Below are 17,153 nucleotides of genomic sequence, written 5' to 3'. Positions count from 1 at the left end.
TTTCAAGTGCACTTGGAACACTTTCCAGGACAGATCAGATGTTAGGCTACAAAAAAAGTCTCAATAAAAGACTGAAATCATATCAAACATCCATTCTGACCACAACCATATGAAACTAGAAATCAATTAAAAGAAGAAAACTGGAAAAAACACAAACATTTGAAGGTAAACAACGCATGAGTCAAAGAGATCAAAAAGAAAATTTAAAAAGATGCAACAAGACAAATAAAAATGGAAACAAAATGTTCCAGAAAGCTATGAGATCCAGCAAAAGTAGTAGGAGGGAAGCTTATAGTGATGAAGGCCTACTTCACGAAATAAAAAAAAATCTCAATCTAAACTTACACCTAAAGGAACTAACAAAAAGAACAAACAAAGCCGAAAGTCAGTAGAAGGATGGAAATAATAAAGAACAGAGTGGAAATAAATGAAATAGAGACTAAAGAAACAACAGAAAAGATCAGTGAAACTAAGAGCTGCTTCTTGGAAAAGATAAACAAAATTGATAAACCTTTAGTCAGACTCATCAAGAAAAAAAGACAGAGGGCCCATATAAATAAGAAATGAAAGAGGAAAAGTTAAAAATGACACCACAGAATAAAAAGAAACACAAGAGATTATTATGAACAATTATAGGCCAACAAATTGAACAACCTAAAAGAAATGGATAAATTTCTAGAAACATAACGTTTCCAAGACTGAATCAGGAAGAAATAGAGAATCTGAACAGACTAATCACCAGTAATGAAATTGAAGTAGCAATTAAAAAAACCCCCAATGAACAAAAGTTCAGGACCAGATGGCTTCACAACTACAAAATATTAGCAAACAAAATTCAACAACATATTAAAAGGATCATACCTCATGATCAAGTGGGATTTATTCCAGGATGCAGGGATGGTTTATTAATACCCACAAATTAACCAATATGATACACCATATTCACAAAATCAAGCATTAAATTATATAATAATCTCAGTACATGCGAAAAAAGCTTTTGACAAAATTCAACAACCTTTTATGATAAAAGCTCTCCACAAACTGGGTATAGAGGGAATATACTACAACATAATGAGGGCCAGAGCTAACATCATACTCAACAATGAAAAGTTTAAAGCTTTTCCTCTATGATCAGGAACAAGACAAGGATATCCACTATCACCACTTTTATTCAATGTAGTACTGGATGCCCTAGCCACAGTAATCAGACAAGAGATAAAAGGCAACTAAATTGGAAAGACTTTCACTATTTGCAAGTGACATGATATTATTTAGAAAACCTTAAAGACTCCACACCAAAAGCTACTAGAACTAATAAATGAATTCAGTAATGTTGCAGGATAAAAAAAATCAATGTACTGAAATCTGTTGCATTTCTATACACTAATAATGAACTTTCAGAAAGAGAAATGAAAGAAAACAATCCCATTTACAATTGCATCAAAAATAATAAAATACCTAGGAATAAATTTAAACAAGGAGGTGAAAACTGTACCCAGGAAACTATGACACTGATGAAAGAAAATGAAGAAGACACAAATAAATGGAAACATACACAGTGCTCATGGATTGGGAGTTAAAAAGGTTAAAACTTCCTGTTACAAAATAAATGTTATGTCAATAACCATATGATTTCTCTCATATGTGGAAAATAGAAGATAAACAATACAAAATAGATGAACAAACCAAACCAAACAAAAATAAACACACAGATACAGAGAACAGAGTAGTAGTTATCAGAAGGGGAATGTTTGGGGGAAGGTGAAACTGGTAAAGGGGATCAACTGTATGGTGACAGATGGAAACCAGATTTTTGGTGGTGAGCATACTGTAGGGTACACAGAAGTAGAAATATAATGTACAAATGAAACTTACCTAATGTTAGAAACCAATGTTACCTCAATAAAAAATAAAATAAATAAATGTCATGGGGATGTAATATATAGCATGTTGACTATAGCTAATAATACTGTACTGTATAGTTGAAAGTTGCTAAGAGAGTACATCTTAAAAGTTCTCATCATAAGGAAAATAAAATTTTAAACTATATATAGGGTGATGGATATATAGCCTTATTGTGGTGACTATTTTGCAATATATACAAATAAAGAATCATTATGGTGTACATCTGAAACTAATACACTATATGTCAATCATAAAAATAAAATTAAAAAAGAAAACAATCTCACATACCATTGCATTAAAAAGAGTAAAATACTGGGCTTCCCTGGTGGTGCAGTGGTTGAGAGTCCACCTGCCGATGCAGGGGACACGGGTTCATGCCCCCGTCTGGGAAGATCCCACATACCACGGAGCTGCTGGGCCCGTGAGCCATGGCCGCTGAGCCTGCGCGTCCAGAGCCTGTGCTCTGCAACGGGAGAGGCCACAACAGTGAGAGGCCCGCGTACCACCAAAAAAAAAAAAAGAGTAAAATACCCAGGAATAAATATAACCATGTGCGTGAAAGACCTGTACAGTAAAAACCATGACACTGATGAAAGAAATTGAAGAAGACACAAATAAATGGAAAGATATTTTGTATTCATGGATTACAAGAATTAATATTGTTAAAATGTCCATTCTACCCAAAACAAACTACAGATTCAATGCAATCACTATCAAAATTCCAATGGCATTTTTCATAGAACTTGAAAAATCCTAAAATTTAATGGAACCACAAAAGACCCTCAATAGCCAAAGCAATCTGCTGCCTCTGTACTGTGACTTGGGGCAGGAAAGAAGAACAAAGCTGGAAGCATCACAAACTTGGATTTCAACTTCTATTACAAAGCTATAGCAATCAAAATAGTATTATATTATTATAAAATAGACACAAAGATCAATGGAATAGAGAGCCCAGCAATAAACACATCTATACATGGACAATTAATTTATGGACAAAGTAGCCTAGAATATACAATGGGGAAAAGTTGGTCTCTTCAATAAAAGCAAAAATAAATAAGTAGACTATATCAAACTAAATTTCTGCACAGCAAAGGAAACCATCAGTAAAATGGAAAGCAACCTACCGAGAAAATGCTTCCAAATCCATTATCTGATAAGGGATTAATGTCTAAAATATATGAAGAACTCGTAGCACTTCATAACAAAGAAATCAAACAATTCAATTAAAAAATGGGAAGAGGATCTGAGTAGGTATTTTTCTAAAGAAGACATACAGATGGCCAAGAGATACATGAAAAGTTTCCCAACATCAACTAATCATCAGGGAAATGCAAATCAAAAATTATAATGAGAGTCTGTCATACAGAGTGAAGTAAGTCAGAAAGACAAATACCGTATGCTAACACATATATATGGAATTTAAGAAAGAAAAAAAAAACGTTATGAAGAACCTAGGGGTAAGACGGGAAATCAAGACACAGACCTACTAGAGAATGGACTTGAGGATATGGGGAGGGGGAAGGGTAAGCTGTGACAAAGTGAGAGAGTGACATGGACATAGATACACTACCAAACGTAAAATCGATAGCTAGTGGGAAGCAGCCGCAGAGCACAGGGAGATCAGCTAGGTGCTTTGTGACGACCTACAGGGGTGGGATAGGGAGGGTGGGAGGGAGGGAGATGCAAGAGGGAAGAGATATGGGAACATATGTATATGTATAACTGATTTACTTTGTTATAAAGCAGAAACTAACACACCATTGTAAAGCAATTATACTCCAATAAAGATGTAAAAAAAAATTATAATGAGATATCACCTTGTACCTGTTAGAATGGCTATTATCAAAAAGAAGAAATAATAGTGTTGGTGAGGATGTGGAGAAAATGGAACACTGTGCACTGTTGGTGGGAATGTAAATTGGTGCAGTTACTATGGAAATGTGTATGGATGTATCTCAAATAATACAAAATAGAACTATCATATGATCCAAGAATTATAGTTCTGGGTATTTATCCAAAGAAAATGAAAACACTAATTCAAAAAGATATCTGCACTCCCATGTTCATTGCAACATTATTTATAATAGCCAAGACATGGAAGCAAACTAAATGTCCATTGGATGAATGGATAAAGAAGATGTGGTACAGGAGAGAGGAATGGCCAAGAAAGTGGAGCGGGAAGATCCTGAGCTCACCTCATCCCACGGGTACATCAAAATTACAACTATTTACAGAGCAACTACTGATGAGAAAGACTGATACGCTAACAGAAAAGATCTTCTACAACTAAAGATATAAAGAAGAAACCAAAATAAAACAGTAGTACGGTAGGAAGGGCAGAAACACAATATAGTCAAGATCCATACCTCCAGGAGGACTACTCACAAAAGGGAGAATAATTGCAATTACAATGCAGCATTTCTCCCCAAGGAGAGAGGGGTCCAAGCCTCACATCAGACTCAACAGCTCTGGGGGTCCTACACCAGAAAGAAGAGCCCCCAGAATGTTTGGCTTTGAAGGACAGTAGAACTTACTTTCAGGAGACCCAGAGGGCTGTGATAGAGACTCCACTTTTACAGGGTGCACACAAAATCTCACACACTCCAGGACTCAAGGCAGAAGCAGTAATTTGAAAGGAGCCTGGGTCAGACCCACCTGCTGATCTTGGAGAAGCTCCCAGAGAGGCAGGAGGCAAGTGGAGCTCACCCTGGGGATAGACACTGGAAACAGCCATTTTGGGAATTCATTATACCACGAGGACACTAGTGCTGGCAAGTGTCATTCTGGAGTCCTCCCTCTAGCTTATAAGCCACAGGACCTGGTCCTGCCCAACAGCCTGTCAGGAGCAGTTCTGGAATGTCTCAGGCCAAGGAGCTAGCTGAGCAGGGACACAGCCTCACTCACCAGTAGGCCAGCTGCCTTAAGGCTTCCTGTGCCCACAGCCACCCTGTGAACTGGCCCCAACCACCAGAGGACCCAGGACCTGGACCCACCTACCAGTGGGCCATCACCAACTATGGGATCCCCCAGGGTCCTGCAACCAGAGACCCTGGGAACAGACTTTGCCCACCACTGGGTTGGCACTAGCCTCAGGACCTGGCCTCAATTAGTAGTAGTCAGACACCAGACCCAGGATCACTACAACCCTGCAGCCTGCCATGTCAGGACCCAGCCCCACCCACTCAGCTCTGGGACACCTTGGGCCTGTCAGCCAGCTGGCCTTGGATCTGGCTTTGCCCACCAACAAGCTGACACCAGCTTTAGGACGTGCCAGAACATGCAGCCAGCCATGTCAGGAAACAGCCCTGCCCAAATAGTAGGCCCACACTAGAACTGGAACCCTGGCCCTGCAACCTGCCAACTCAAAACATTGCTCTTCCCACCAGGGGGCAGCACTAGCCCTAGGATCCCACAGGGCCCTACAGCTAGCCATCTCATAACACAGCCCTGCCTACCAGCAGTGGGTAGCCTCCACACAAGGCAAGGCCTGTCAACCAACCAGATGAGGGGCTAGCCACACTTACCAGACCACCATGCTTAATCAGCTCAGCACAACAGGAGGACCTACACAGTCACATAGGGGTCTCCCTGGAGCATACAGCTCTGGTGACCAGAGGGGAGTGCACTACCAGAATTCATCACAGACATAAAGGGAGAAATTAACAGTAACATAGTAATAGTAGGGGGACTTAAAGACCCCACTTATATCAAGGGATAGATCATATGACAGAAGATCAATAATTAAACACTGGGCTTAAATGACACATGGATCGGATGATATTAATAGATATATATATAGAACATTCCATTCAAAAGCAGCAGGATACGCTATCTTTTGCAGTGCACATGGAACATTCTCCAGAATAGATCACATGCTAGGCCACAAAAAGGTCTGAGTAAATTTGAGAAAACTGAAATCATATCAAGAATTTTTTCTGGCCACAATACTATGAGACTAGCAATCAACTACAAGAAAAAAAATGCAAAACACACAAACACATTTAGGCTAAACAAAACATTACTGAACAACCAATGGATAACTGAAGAAATCAAAGAAGCAATCAAAAAATACCTGGAGACAAATGAAAGTGAAAACACAATCCAAAATCCTGGGATGCAGCAAAAGTAGTTCTTAGAGGAAAGTTTATCGTTATACAAACCCACCTCAGGAAACAATAGAAATCTCAAATAAACAACCTAAACTTACACCTAAAGGAACAAGAAAAATAACAACAACAACAAAACCCTCAAAGTTAGTAGAAGGAAATAAATTTTAAAAAATAGAGCAGAAATAAATAAAATAAAGACTGAAACAAAGCAATAGAAAAGATCAATGAATATAAGAGCTGATTCTTTAAAAAGATAAACAAAATTAATAAAACCTTACAGTCTCATCAGGAAAAAAAGTGAGAGGGTGCAAGTCAATAAAATCAGAAATGAAAACAGAGAAGTTACAACCAACACCACAGAAATGCAAAGCATTGTAAGAGATTACTACGAACAACTGTACATCAATAAAATGGACAACCTAGAAAAAAGGAACAAATTCCTAGGAAAGTACAATCTCCCATGACTGAACTTGGAAGAAATAGCAAATATCAACAGACCAATTACTAGTAATAAAATTGAATCAGTAATTTAAATAAAACCCCCAACAAACAAAAGTCCAAAACCAGACGGCTTCACAGGGGAATTCTACCAAACATTTAGAGAAGAATTAACACCTATCTTTCTCAAACTATTCCAAAATATTGCAGAGGAAGGAGCACCTCTAAACTCATTTTACAATGAGTCTGATACCAAAACCAGAAAAAGATGCCACAAAAAAGTAATTACAGGCCAATATCACTGATGAACATAGATGCAAAAATCCTTAATACAATACTAGCAAACTGAATTCAACAATATATTAAAAGAATCATACACCACAATCAAGTGGTATTTATCCCAGGGATGCAAAGGTGGCTTGATATTCATAAATCAATCAGTGTGATACACCACATTAACAAACTGAAGGTTAAAAATCATATGAGCTTATCAATAGGTACAGAAAAAGCTTTTGACAAAATTCAACATCCGTTTATGATAAAAAGTCTCCAGAAGGGGTATGGGGGGACATCCAACATGGATGGACCTAGAGGATGTTATACTAAGTGACAAAAGTTAGAGCAAGACAAATACCACATGATTTCACTTATATGTGGAATCTAAAAAACAAATGAATAATCATAACAAAACAGAAACAGGGTTATAGATACAGAGAATAAACAGGTGGTTGCCAAAAGGGAGGGGAGGGGGTTGCAGGGACAAAGAAAATATGTGAGGCAGATTAAGAAGTACAAACTTCCAGTTGCAAAGTAAATGAGTCAGGGGTATGAAATGTGGGGAACATAGTCAATACCTATGTAATCTTTGTGTGGTGAAAATACTGTAACCTGACTTATCCTGTTGATCAGTTTGAAATGTATAGAAATACAGAATCACTGTTGTGTAACAGGAACTAACATAGTGTCATAGGTCAACTATACTTCAAAAACAAACAACCTCACAGAAAAAGAGATCAGATTTGTGGTTACCAGAGGTGAGGGTTGTGGGGAAACTGGATGAAGGCAGGTAAAAGGTATAAACTTCCAATCATAAGATAAAAGTACTAGGGATGTAATTTACAACATGATAATAATTAACACTGCTGTATGTTATATATGAAAGCTGTTAAGAGTTAATCCTGAGAGCTCATCACAAGGAAAAATATTTTTCCTCTATTTCTTTTATTTTTTATGTATATGGATGGATATTCACTAAGCTTATTGTGATGAATATTACATGCTATAAGTCAAGTAATTACACTGTACACCTTAAACTTATACCGTGTACTGTGTCAATTACATCTCAATAAAACTGGAAGAAGAAAAAAAAAGTAGATGTGGTAAATATACAACAGAATATTACTCAGCCATAAAAAAGAAGGAAATTCTGCAGTTTGTGGCAACATGGATGGACCTTGAGGGCATTGTGTCAAGTGAAATAAGCCAGAGAAAGAAAATACCGTATGATCTCACTGAGATGTGGAATCTAAAACAAACAAATCGAACCCATTGATACAGAGCACAGATTGGTTATTGCTAGAGGTGGAGTGGGAGGGTGTGGTGGTGGGGAAAAGGATGAAGGTAATCAAAAGGTACAAACTTCTAGGTATAAAATGAAGTCTGGGGATGTAACATACTGCATGGTGTCACAGTTAATAATACTGAATTATATACTTGGTAAAAAAAGAAATGTAGCAGGAAGCAAAAATGAAAATGTTTATCTCAGATGATCACAATTCTTAATATGGTTATCTCATTCTCACACAGCTTTTTCAAATTCTTACTGATGTGTGTTAATTGCTAACATATGGAACTACCCTCAAAATGTGAAGAAAAAAAGCTATCTAATAAGACTCTGATACCAAAGCAATAACTTAATGCTTTGGTTTTATTATTTTCAGAACACAACCATATATATTTTCTCAACTGAACCTCATGATGTTCAGATACAACTCAGAACCCCACTTTAGAAAGTAAATAATTTGATATCCAAAGGTTGCTGGTTTGCCCCTGGTCCCATGGCTAATAAATGGGAAAATTAAATTATAATCTTTTGATTATTTTCTCACCAAAACTCTCTCGTCATAGATAGTTTGGGTGCACTCTTTCCTCTGTCCAGTTTTATGCTCCATGTTCATGTCAGTTTATATTTATTGGTCACCTAACTTGTGCTAGGCACTGTAATGGGAAAGGATGTGAAAATAAACAACATACTGTCTACTTAATTCGGGTTCCTCAGATACAGCTTTAGGTCCTTATAGCCACTCTTATGAGGAAGTGTGATCCCCGGGATTGGGGTGAGGGACAGGGGCAGTTAGGCAGGGAAGGAGGGAGAGAAACACAAGGAAGCATTACAGAGTTTACCAACACGAAGTGCAACTGACCCCTCAGAACCATCCTCTAGAAGCGTTATAACCTTTGTTTCAGGACATTACATGGTGGTGGAGGTTAGAAAGTTGTGGAGAAAGGGGGACAAATTTATCTACCAGCTCCCATGCATTGGTTGTAGGTTTGCTCCTTGGGGTATTAACTTCTTTATACTGGTGTTGCACACATGTGAAAACCTAGGGGGTCTGCCTTATCCCTGTATAATCACAGAAGCCTCGGGTAGGAGGAGAGGGGCCTATGGCGTCAGCATAAAGCAATGCACTGTCAGGTAAAACTTCCAGGTTCCCCCAGTGGGATGATGGAATGAGAGTCAGGACAGGCCAGCGGGGTGATACATGAAAGGAGTCGTGACATAATTCAATGTGAAGATTTTAACACTCACCATTCACATTTCCGGGCCTCACAATGGCTTGTAGGAATCTTCACACAGGAGTCTCTCAGCATCTCTAATGTTATATATTTCCAAGCCAAAAGTCTTGCCTCTCCCTCTTCGAAATCAACTCTCCTCCCAAAACAAATGGTGAAAAGATTTGTCTTCACGATGATGAAGATAGTTTCATGGTTACAATTAAATAGCCATGATATAGATAAAAGAAAATGGGACATACAACGAGCATGAATCTAGGAACAAACTTTAAGCCTAACTCACTCAGTCAACGTTGAGAACTAACATTCTCTGTTGTTAGGCTTTGTGTTAGTAGGTGCTGGGATACAAACGTTACCCGTCCTTGCCTCGAAGAAACTGACTGACTACTGGCTGCACTTAGAATTTACCTGGGGAGTTTTCAAACGACTGTTGGCCCAGGTGCCACCCCTTGAGGTTCTGATTTAATTGGATCCGGGTACAGCTTGGGCATTAGGATTTTAAAAGCTCTCATGTGATTCTTCTGTGCAGGTGAGATGTTTCAACCTGTGGTGCAATGCAGGCTTCAATCTCCCTAAAGGATGTTGAATTTTAGTGCATCAGAGTCACCTAGGGAGTATTTTTAGGCATGCTGATTTCCAGATCCATTGGCAGGATTATGATTCACTGAATCTAGGGTGAAGCACAGGGATCTGCGTAGTTAATAAGAGCTCCAAGAGAACCATGTGCAGAGTGCTTAGACCCCACTTTGAGAAACATTTCCAGTCTTAAGAGGGTAATGGCAAGAGTGAACAGATTTCAGAAGAGAGCACAAGTGTTGCTCATCAATTGAAAAAAGTATAAGGAAATATTAAGATTATTTATTCTGATGACAGGGCCAAAGGAGGACTTAAAAAAGAGGAGGCTAGAGACTGTTCCTCCTGGAGGGGAAATGTTTTGTGTGGTGACCAGCTGTTCTTCATCTCCTCCAGGACAGATGAAGAGTAACCGCCTTTAAACTGTAGCATGTGGGCTTTAGGTTATATGCAAGAAAGGAATTCCTGGCAGTAAGAGCTGTTAAACACTGATTTAGGTTATTAAGGAAGGCTGTGAAATTTTTTTCCCTGGAGGTTTTCAAAACCAGTATAGATTCTCATCTATCTGGGCTGACTAAGGTATTATCCTGCTCAAAAGCATAGGGAGTAGACTAGATAACTTTTTAAATTCTTGAACGGCTTATGACATGGATTTGTAACTGACAGCAACAGTAGTTAAATATGAAAGTGGAGGGACTTCCAGAATGGCAGAGTGAGGAGCCTGGCAGGCCCTCTTCCCAGCAAGAGAACCATTCAATTGATGAAAATTATATATATATATATAAAGGTAAAGCTCTGGAAATTGTCCTAGGGGCACACAGCAAATGGAGAAACATTCAGTCGAGAAAATCTACTCAGTTGCAGTAAGAACAGTCAAGCGTCTGAGGCATTTGAGTCACGGGCCCCTCCTCCTCCCCCTCAGCTCTGTGTCTGGGAAACTTCTTTCTGGGACTTCTACTCTGGGTGGTGCATCCCAGAAGACTAGGAGGTGTCGGGGTGGAGGGAAGGGGACTCCCTCCTCCCCCAGTTCCCAGTCTAGGAGTTTTCACTCTGCGAGGGGCAGGCTGCAAGTGCTTATCGATCCCGGCTTCCCACTCATATTACAGAAACTCTATTTAGGGCAGGTGTGGCTGAAAGGGCGGAGGTTCCCATCCCCCACCAGCCCCTCAGAGGGCAGAGACACTATCCCAGGTGTGGTAGTCTGAGAATACTGGGGCCCCAATTGCCCCTGCCCCAGAAGTGTGGATGTGCTGTGCTTGGGGAGGGGTGGGCAAGCTGAGAAGACAAGGGGCTACCAACCCCCACTCCAGCACCCACTTGTAGAGGAGGGGTGTCACTTGGGAGAGGCAGACCACTATCCCTGCTCCCAGCTCCTGTGCAGCAGTCTAGAGGTTCTGCTCAGAGAGCAAGGAAAGTTGTGAACAACTCTGTTGGAGGGGACTGACTATATTTGGAACAGAGCTTGGAGAATTCCAGGCCCAAGGGTGTTTTTTAAAACAACGGAGATCTTGGCGGAGGGCAATTAAGAGGGTTTGGTAGCTCCATTGTACTGGTAGCAACAAGTGAACTAGCAGAACAGCCAGAAGTTTAACAGAGAGAACCATAGAAAAAGACAGCCAAGAAAAACCTTCCTGGAATCACAGTCAACTCTGTGGGTAGAAATGGCTGTGCCCATGTACTAGGCACCTACTCAGAAGGACTCTAGGAGTTGGGCTGATTTGAAATCACTCCCCAAGTTGCACACAGATTCCTCAACACAGGGTAGAAGCCTTACTGGCACAAGAAATTTAAGCATAACCTCTGACCAAACACTGGCTGAACAATAAACTGCTCTGGCCCAGGGGCAACTCCTAGGAAGCCAGGTTTAAAAATAAAATTATATATGCATCCCTAGCAGTTTGGAAGACTGTGTGCATGCCCCAAACAGTACCCTCTCAGGAGCTACTAGTCCCTGGCTGATTGTGGGGCAAAAACATAAACTCTGTTCATTGTGATGGCAGTCGCCAAGCCACACAGACACTCAATGGTAAAAGGTAAAGTCTAACTGACTATGGAGGCTTAAAACAACCTTTGAGGGCTTCCCTGGTGGCGCAGTGGTTGAGAGTCCGCCTGCCGATGCAGGGGACACGGGTTCGTGCCCCGGTCCGGGAAGATCCCACATGCCGCGGAGTGGCTGGGCCCGTGAGCCATGGCTGCTGAGCCTGCGCGTCCGGAGCCTGTGCTCCGCAGCGGGAGAGGCCACAACAGTGAGAGGCCCGCGTACCGCAAAAAAAAAAAAAAAAAAACCTTTGACACATAAGTAGATTCAGTGACAACCTCTAGGAAGGCAGGGTAAAAGATAAAAATAAGGGGAAAATAATCTGAGCAGTGTCATCAGAGACTGAACATTATAGGGGAAACAGATTTCACAGAGTCAGTTCAGCCAAGTCACTGGACAAATAAATAAATAAAGCAAACAACAACAATCCCTCAGGGGATATCAGTGTCCAAAGTTGCTACAATATATTATCAAAAATGTCCAGTTTTCAATTAAAAATTCCAAGATGTGTTCAGAAACAGGAAAGTGTGACCCGTACACAGGAAAAATGGCAGGTAATAGCAACTGCCTTTGAGGGGCCAAGATATTGGACTTAGCAGACACAGACTTCAAAGCATCCATTAAAAGTATGTTCAAAGAACTGAAGGAAACCAAGTCTATAAACTTTAGGGAAAGTGTGGTGACAATGTCTTGTCCAATGGAAAATATCAATGAAAAGATTCAGTTTAAAGAGAATCAAATGGAAGTACTGAAGTGGAGAAGTACTATAACCAAAATGAAAAATTCACTAAGAAGGGCTCAAAAGTAGATCTGAGATGGCAGAAGAAGGAATCGGTCAACTTGACGTTAGATTAAGAGTGAGTACATAATCTGAAGAACAGAGAGAACAAAGAACGGAAAAACATAAACAGTCTCGTAGAAATGTGAGACATCATTAACATACCAACGTATGTGTAAAGGGAGTACCTGAGGAAGGAGGAGAGAGAGAAATAGGGAGAAAATATATTTGTTGAGCTTTCTGGTCATGTGATAGTTTTCATCAAATTTGGAAGCTTTCAGCCATTATTTTTTTCAAACTCCAAGTAGGATAACACAGAGAGATTCATAACTAGATACATCATAATCACAAAGTCAAACATCAAAGATAAAGAGAACATCTTGAAAGCAGTAAGAGAGAAATGAATCATCATGTTCAAGGGAACTCCAGGAAGATTAATAACTTCTCATCAGAAACAAGGAGGCCAGAAGGCAGTGGGACAGCATACTCAAAATGTGAGTGTGCAATGGGAGAGTGGAATTTGTGGACATTATTCCCCAGGGACTTCTCATCATACATTTGTCTTTCTCTATCCTGTATGATTTCCTCATTATTCCCCACATTATCTCGTGATGATTTCTGAATCTTTGTGGGGGAAATATTTTATTATTTCACTTAGTATAAATTTATCAAAGTTTTCAGAAATAGTCCTGGACTTTCCATCTCCTCTAGAATTAAGTATGTATTTTTGATTTTTGTTTCAGGTTGTGAGGACAGAGGTCTTTGTCATGGACATCTACTGTTATTTGCTCTGCATCTATTCCTTCTTGATGGTACATCTGATGTTCTTTTGGGGAACCATACCTCCCTCCTTCTCAGTCCATACGGTTTATCTGAGGTTGATCTAAAATCCTGGCTTTATGGGGGGCATATAACAAAAATCTGCTCAGAGGTTTCCTCTGACCATACTGAGCCCTGACAGGTTTAGGGATAGGGACATACCCAAGTCATGCTAATGAAATTCAACTTAGAGACTTTGGTTAGAAGTTGGGCAGAAGGAGATGTCATTTGATTAGTCACTCAACTGGTCAGATGGAAGCCTGGGGCTGTCATGGGCCACCAGGAGGAGAAGGTCTCCCGGAGATATGGGCTGACACAAGGGAAAATAGAACTGAGAGACTGGGAGAGAGAAATCTTGTCCTTATGGCTTTAATTTGAGCCATAATGAATCCAGTTGTGACTAGAGTCAACTTTGATCTCGGATTACATGAACAATATATCCCTTTTTGCACATCAAGTTTGAGTTGGGTTTCTAGTAGTCAAGATTAGAAGAGTCATGAATAATGATAAGTTCTTCTTCTACACTTTTCATATACCTATGAATGTGTTAATTTTATAACTGAAAAAAAACTTTATACAAGAGGCAGAACAGATATAGGTACACAGAGACTCAAAATTAGTTTAGGATGATATGTTAGAAAGCCATTTTCTCTTTTTGTAAATTTGTTTTTAAAACTGCAGTAACTTTTATAATGAATTCAAGAAACTGATGCCAATTTGATCTTCTAATATCGCGAGTGTTGGACAATGCCCAGCAGGTGATGTTGATCTAAGTGTGAACATATCCATCATTAGTGGCCCTACATCTCCTTAACCATCCAGGCCTGGAGAGGTTGTTGAGGTTAGAGTTGAGGGCAGGGTGGGCAGAGGTGACTAGCAAAGAGAGCCCGAACATTAACTCAGTGCCTTGTTGAGCTATGTAGGACATACTAAAAGATCCAAGGAGGCCACATTTAAAAATAGCATAATGAAATTAGTACACTGCAGTCTGCCCTGAGGAGCAGACATGACCTGACTTGATGAAGTTTCACATACAAAATGGATTTTATTTTTAGGGCATTCTATCTGGGATAACAATGGCTCTGCTGATAGGAAGGTGGTGGGTATAGTTTGTCTTAGTGGCTGGCACTTATGCTTGAAAAGAACAAAATAGCATATTTAAACTGTCAAGCCCTAATTGTTTCATTAGATGGGGGTAGTCTTTGACAAAAGGAGCCGGTTAACTGCTGAAAGCAAGAATGATGAGCAGTAATTCTGGCAGGGCACCGGGGCGCTGCACTAGTTACCTCTCCTCCTTTGTTTCTTCCCAGTTCATCTCTGTGACAAGGGAAAGTCTCATTTTCTAATGTAATGACTGCTATTAAAATCAGTTAAATGCCTTTCATGAGCTCGGTGGTGTATCTTCCACACATTTTCAGATATGAATGAACCACGGAGGCAAGTTCCAGCATTTGTATGCATCTATTGGGTCTCCAGCATTCAGTTTAATATCAGTTACAGTAATGACAGATATTTATTTAGGACGTTGAACCTAGCAGGATCCTAAAATGACTTACACATTTTATACGTTACGGAGGAAATGTCTTGTTTACCACTAACTTGCAGCCAACTCACCTTTGACGCTAAACACCACGTCACCCCCAGCTGCCTGTCCTTTGTGGAAAATGGAGACCTTCGTGTCTGACAGGAACCAAGGAAGACGTTTTGGTAAGCAGGAGGCAAGAACTCAGCTTTATATCTTGATGGGGCACGGCAGAGAAAGCCCCAGGCTAGGCATTTGTGGTAAATAAAGCAGTTTCCACATATTAATTTTACAAAGCATTTCTGCTCTTCCCTCTAACGCTGCACATCTGTGAGGTATCAGGGGAGAGATGGGGGTGTGAGAAGGGGGGGCTCTGATTTATTTCTTGCTGCTCAGTGGAATAAAGACCCACAGCATGTTTTCCATTTACACACATTTAAGAATTTAGAGGCTGCTTAGAATGAGAGAATGGTTATATTTCACCAAGAGACATCATAAAAGCTTTCTCCAGTTTGAAACAGAAAAAATCAGATCGCAGAGATAGTTATTTTTTCTCAGGTACAAGGAATCAAATGTGATTAACGCCTTTTTCATGGGCCAGAGTCTCCTTTCCTGGACATCCAGAAAGAGCTCGCAGAGGAATCCTCCCAGCCGCCCTGGTCTCTGTTCTTGGCAAGGAGGGAGGGAAACTCCTCCGCTGGTGGGCTGTGTGGACCTGTGCTTTGGATGCTGCCCCCTAAGTTCAGAGAACTGATTTATCTTTGATTTGGGTTTTTAAATTAGCCTTGTTTAAAATTGTCTATCTTTTTCCAAGGGCAAGCTTTCCTTTTAACCAAGCTTCACGTTACATACTGTATATAAATTTCAGCTGAGTTGTTTTCCAGATTCAAGACTGAAATGTTGAAGCCCATGTTTATCATCATTTGGGCTGAGCTGGAGCAAGCTTGTCCTTGTCAGACAGTGGTTCCAAGCCTGAATGGGCCCTCTGCTTTATTGGTTCTTGCTCCATGTTGAAGAATGATGATTTTGTTGGAGAGAGATTCAGCATTTAAACCCGCCCCTCCTCAACTTAGATAGCTGTAGACTGATGAAGGGTCGCAGTAATTGAAAAACTCCATTAAGTGAGAAGAAACCGTCAGGAAATGTGGAAAGTGTATTGAAGAGGAAAGAGACTCCCTGAGCTGAGCTCAAAACTCAAGTGGAAGGACAATGCTTATAGCCTTTCCACCTATCCTGGTGAAGAAGGGCTGCAGAATGTTCCAGAATCTGAGGACACTCACCAGGAAGAAACTGCAAGTTGGACACAGCATGCCTTATGGTTTAGAGAATGAGCAGGCAAACACTGACCTTTAGTGAGCAGGGCTAACTACCAACGCATGGTAAAAACAGTTTTCCAGCACAGTATGTCTTGCTACCAGTGTGGACAGGGCTTTAGCTACTGCTTCCGGCAGGTGCTGACACAGGGCTTCTTTGACTTTCATGACTCACTGCCATTTCCACAGGCTTAGCTGCCGTACAGCAGGTTCCATGGAGATGTGAAATGTTCAGAAGCTGGAGACAGGCCCCTTGCCATTGGAGGCCATTGAGGAGAGGGAAATACAGTCTCATTTTCAAATGTTAATTTGGTCTGACGCATGTAAGAATATATTTCAATGGTCTAATTTGGCAATCTGGTTTTCTAGGCAACAAGATGAATAAACAAAAACCTCTAGCGAGGATCACCACGTTCCCCCACCCCCGATTCTTTAATTTTCTAACAATATGAGTAGATATTGGGGGAAAAGGGATTTACTTAACAATTACAAAATGCTTTTGGTTCTGAAAAAAAATTCTAGAAATTGACTATTGCATATATTCCCCAATTGTTTTTCTTTCCCAAATGCAAACAAATAGCCTGGAAACCTGGGAAAAATAGTGACCTGGTTTTGGATACGAAGCAAATAGCCTCACCTTAGGTGAAATTAAAATATATGACAATAAATTTCTCTAGGTCTGCATAAAACTATACTATTGATCAAAATTGTCATTTGTAGGTTAATAGGTACCTTTAATTTCTTATATTTACTTTTTTCACTCTGAAAATTAGTATTCACATTGTTTTCATGGGTCGTTACATTACATTCATGAATTGATCAAAGGTTAAATAAGTGCTTTGAATAGCAGGCTTCTCTAAGTTTA

This window comes from Tursiops truncatus, chromosome 3 (assembly GCF_011762595.2).
Source record: "Tursiops truncatus isolate mTurTru1 chromosome 3, mTurTru1.mat.Y, whole genome shotgun sequence".
Taxonomy (NCBI): Eukaryota; Metazoa; Chordata; class Mammalia; order Artiodactyla; family Delphinidae; genus Tursiops; species Tursiops truncatus.
This window is presented reverse-complemented; position numbering follows the sequence as displayed.